Here is a 5,444-nt window from a genome sequence, read left to right as displayed (position 1 = left end):
CGGCGGAGCTTGGTGCCTCGCCTCGCTGGAAGACGAGCGGGACGGCGGCGGCTGGCACTGGTTCATGAGAAGCAGAGAGCAAAGGTTAGAGGAGAACCAGAGAAAAAGGGAGAAGGGGCGCAAGGAGACGGCGACCTGCTGGCTTCTGTCGGCGCAGACGAGGAGAAGACAGGGCCTTAGGCGCGGGGTAGTGAGGACGGCCTGCTGGAGCATGATTGGGGAGGAGCAGGGGCACGCGAGGAGTTGCTGCAGTTCGCGTGCTCCGGCACGGGCGGAGCCATCAGCGAGGAGAAGAGAGGTGAGGTGCGCTCAGGAGCTGCGCTGTTGTTGCGGCCTCGAGAAGAAAACAGAGGAGGCGCTCCTCTCTTGTGGGCTGGATCGAGGCAAGGAGGAGTTGGTGGCGAGCGATGGTTGGTGGGGAATGGATCTCGAGGGGGATTTGGTTGGCGACAGGACAAGCTCCCGAGGAACATGGGTGGCGGCGGCGGAAGGATTAGATGGATCGATGGGACAGGACTAGGGTTCCATCTATTTATATAGCAATGAGAATTTTTGGTTAGGGGTATTTGGTTCCTCCGATTTTAATCGGATGGTCGAGAAATAAAAGATAGGAAGACCAAATAGGAAAAAGGAGATGTTTTGTAGATGTTTGGGGATGATCCGGACACGACGGTGACGACTGCTCGGGTCGGGTCCGGGACAATTTTCGGACGCGCGAGGGGTGGGCCGCGGGCTGACGAGAGAGGTTAGGTTGGGAGTGGCAGTCGGTAGTGGGCTGTGTAGACGGTCTCGTGCTAAGAGAAGAGAAGAGAGGGAGGCCCGGCGACTGTTTCCGGAGTCCGAAAACGTCCGACGTTAGACCGGCTATACTGCCGCTATAGTTTAACGGTTGGGCTATCAAACGAACTCCGAATGCGATGAAACTTGGCAGGCGACCTACTAACACTATAACAACACCGCATGTCAACCTCCATTCCATTCCGAGAACATTTTCCGGCCACTTATAAAATAATATTGCGGACATGCCGCGAGCGCGTGCAAGTGTGTCTGGCTCAGAACAGACAACGGAAGGAACTGGGAGAACCCGGGCTAATGCAAGTTTTGAAAACTTGATGATGCAATGCACATGATGACATGATAAGATGCAACACGCAAGCAAATGACCAGCCAACAACAGCAAATAACTGGACGACACCTGGCCCATCGGTCTCGGGGCGTTACAGTAGCTTCTTCTGTTGTGGAGGAAGACATTGCAAAGCTTCGAGCGGCGAGGTACCTGACCGCTGAAATCCATCATCGGCTTCCTGCCCAGGGGCAGGTTATTCCCACCCCCAGATCCGGCAAGAGGGTCGTGTTCGTGTCCCACTTCCTCCGCGGGTTGGGGTTCACACTTAGCACCTTCGTCCGAGGGATCATGTTCTATTACAAGCTAGACTTTCACGATTTGGCCCTGGACTCTATTCTTCTTATTTCGGTGTTTATCATCACGTGTGAAGCCCTCCTCCAAACTCCTCCGCACTTCGGCTTGTGGCTCAAGACCTTCGATGTGAAGTCGCAAGTGGAAGAGGGGGAGCAGGCCGAGTGCGGCGGCGCTACAGTGAGCAAGCTTGCTAGCGTCATTTGGGTGAAAGGATCCTTCACCAAATCTTTTCGATCTGTGTCAGCAGGGGTGGTTCTATATCACCGAGCCCCGCAGCTCCATGTCGGCAACTGCGCCCGCATTCCGATCCAGCCCCCCAATTCAGCTTGCATCGTGGATTAACAAGGGGCTGGATTGGGGATCAACGAATGATGTGTGAACTCTGCAAAGTCGCATCCGAAGCCTCATTAGGAGGGACATCGACATAGCCAATGTCGTTCAAGTAATGCTAGTTCGTCGGACCCTGCCGTGCCAGCAACAGCCTCTCCGCCTATGGGAGTTCAATCCAGAAGGGTCGCGGACTCTTCAGCACTTCTTTGGCACAACGGACGAATGAATGTGGAGATTATTCTTCGGGAAATGAAGGCAATGGTTGGACACCACCGAAGATGTAGGCCTAGACTGTAACCATCCGGATACCCCGGTAAGTACCCATTTACTAAATACCTTATAGTCAGATACCCAGTAGCAAGATACCAACAGTATCATCCTTTTTTAGGGCTGGATAAAGAAGGTGGAACGGATTAGGTGTCTGGCTCCCCTTCCCGAAGACTCAGCTAATCCTGTGTTAACAAGGATGCTTGCCTCGGTGCCATACTAGGCACCAACAGGGGAGGGCGAAAAGACCCAAGATGACCTTGGTTCCGGAGGTAAGTCGAACACTGAGTCCGGGGAAATCGACCTTTCCTCGCCTGAAGACGAAGGCGGAAAAGGACCCAGTATCCCTTCTCCAATCAGGAGAAAAAGGGCCGCCTTCGAAGAGTGGGAGAGGCGGTCTTCCAAGAAGGGAAAGATGCCACCGTCGACTGGCTTGGGTTTGGAAAGTGACGCCGTTGAGCAGCTCCGATAGGGGGACAAGCCCTCGGCCAAACCGTAAGAGAATCTGGAGTACTTTGATAGCGTACCGCTCCGTTACTGTTACCGAAGATACACATAACACATTTATGCATTTTTACAGGTCAACACAGAATTTTTCTGGGCGATCCTTTTCTTCGGGGAGTCTCCTCCCAGAGATGATGGAGAGTGAGACGCCTCCTCCGACCTCCTGACCCAATAAGGCGGATGACTCTGAAGTGTCATCGCGGAGGGTCCCTTTAGACCAGGGGACAGAAGAGGCAGTACCCAAAGGTGGACCTCCAACCATCCGGGATCCCGGGGCTGCTGATAACAAAGGCCCCGGACTATCTGGTTCACAGCGGACATCGATTTTGAAGATGGGTGAGCAGATTCGTTCAAAGGATGATTGTGCTTTTGGAGCAGCTTTCGGAGACCAGGGGACTCCGGATATGTTGCGGGACATGTTGCGGAAAGCATCCGTCTCGGGGGAACAGCATACCTTGATGGGTACAGTGATTGAAAAGATTTCGTCCGTGAAGTGCAGATTAAATGAGGCCTTCATGAGCCTACTGAAGGGCTTCGAGGTTTGTGACATAATGTTTTCAGCTATGTTTCATTTGCAAAGATGCGCCTGTGTATAGGTAGTAGCCCCTGATACTCGGGTTGGCTTCCGCTGGGAAGCAAGATGGAGGATCGAAAAGGATTGTTTGAGGACTAACCTGATCAACTTTGAACACAAGATGCTTCCCCCTTGGCCGCTTCCCGGACTATGGAAATTGTCGATTTGCAGCGGAAGCTTGATGTGGCAGGGGATGATCTTGCTTTAATCAATATGCGTCTTGATGAGTCGCAAGGTATGTATTTGGGGAAATCGTCATACATTTTTGTGGTATAAGCGTGATGCAGAGATTTAGATGCTGGAATATGCATGGCTGCAGATGGTGCTGCCGCCGTTGAAGTTCTTCGAGCAGAGCAGGCCCGGGCCAAGGAGCAGGCCTGTCGTAGTAATGCTACTGCCAAAAAGGCATCGACTGAATTAAAAGCCAAACAAGCTGCACGGCGCCAAGATGAGGAGAAGATATCCACTATGACGCTCGAATGGAGAATGCTACCACCCGCTGTGAATTTCTGGAGAAGGAGAGTAAAGCCTTAATGGCTGATCTAGACAAGGCCTTACAAGAGGCTAGATCAGCGTGGTCGGAATCCAGAGCAGCCCGTGAGGAGGTTCGACAAGCGAGGGATATTGCGGCTAGAAAGCCCTTTCTGCTGGAAACTAAGTTCGGTGACCCGAACTATGCCCAGCTTAACCAAGTATGGAGTTCTCCGGACAAGTTCTTGGACTTGCCGAAGAGTTTTGCCGATCACTACAAAAAATACACTTCCATGATGATACGTGTTTGTCACAGTAGGTCGCGTTTTTTGTCATGCATGTACATCCATGACGATTTTATGACAGAATCAAGATAGTCATACCTGTGCTGTCGTAGAAGTGTTCCATGACATTACCAAAATTATTATCACGGAAGTGTGCACTTCCATGACGATAAATCATGCATCACAGAAGTGCTTTCGTCAAGGGTGACCGACACGTGGCATCCACCGCAATGGAACGCCGTTAAGCTATCGGGTCGGGTTTTGGATCCGATAACCCGTTAACAACCCCGACCAATGGGGATTTTCCACGTGTAAAATCATCATTGGCTGGAGGGAACACGTGTCGGCTCATCGTTGGGACAAATGTCATCCACTCATTAGACAGAAGGCGCCTATGATACGTCGACACGTGGCATGGCCCAACAGAGGCCCATTCCTGTGAAAAGGCCGACCCGTTTGACTTGGTCAAAAGGTGGCGGGCCGGCCCATGGAAAGCCTGTTAACGGCCTGTTCGCATATAGCCCATTTACAGCCCTCTAACCCAAGGCCCGTTACGCCCTATCCGAATTAGGCGGCCAGTAGCGTCATCTGGGCCATCCAATATGATTCCAGCACATGTTCACTTCTGGCCCATGTATGGCCCATGACGTCTTTCAGCCGATATGAGGCCCTATGTAACTCTTGGCCTATTAACGGCCCGTGGTGAAACTAGCCCGTAATGAACAGTGTATCACTTTACACCCATTAACGACCCTTGGTGAAACTGGCCCGTAATGAACAGTGTATCACTTTATACCCATTAACGACCCGTTATTCCGTTGGGCCGTTTCCAGCCCATGTTATATTTCGGCCTTCTTAGAGCCCATTTATTCTTGGGCTCATTTCCAGCATTCATTTACTTACGGCCCATTACTATCATTTTCTGCTTGTGGGCCAAATTCAGCCCGTGGTACAACCGACCCGTTTGTGGTCCGTTAATACGTTGGGCCATTTTCATAGCGTCATCAAATACGACATATTAACAATGGCCCGTTTACGGCCATAATGCGGCCTGTTATTGGCCCAGGTTTGGCCAATCGATCATACGTCACGTATAAGGCCCATTGATGATACGGCCCGTAGAAGGCCCATTGTTTCTACGGCCCATAGAAAGCCCATTGTTTCTACGGCCCGTAGAAGGCCTACTGTTTCTACGCCCCGTAGAAGGCCCACTGTTTCTACGGCCCGTAGGAGGCCCAGTGTCACTACAGTAAATATTAGCCCATGGTTATTGTGGCCTAGTTTTAAAAAATAGGTTATTGCAGCCACTACCAAACCGCAGAAAAAGAACTGCACTGACTACAAGCAAACAAATAAACAAGACAACAAGGAAATAAATAAGCAAGCAACTTATACTAGGCTATCACGGCTATTACACATATTACATCCACTGGGCATCAAAGTTCGCCACCAGTGCAAATATAGGGAACAAAGTAGCATATAAACACCGCAGCAAAACAAGTCCAGAACTGAAACCACTTCAGAAGAGTTCAAGAAACAATATCCTGGGTACCCATAATGCTGGCAAGATGCTTAGCAAGCTTATTAACTTTCT

This window comes from Triticum aestivum, chromosome 3A (genome assembly GCF_018294505.1).
Source record: "Triticum aestivum cultivar Chinese Spring chromosome 3A, IWGSC CS RefSeq v2.1, whole genome shotgun sequence".
NCBI classification, from domain to species: domain Eukaryota; kingdom Viridiplantae; phylum Streptophyta; class Magnoliopsida; order Poales; family Poaceae; genus Triticum; species Triticum aestivum.
This window is presented reverse-complemented; position numbering follows the sequence as displayed.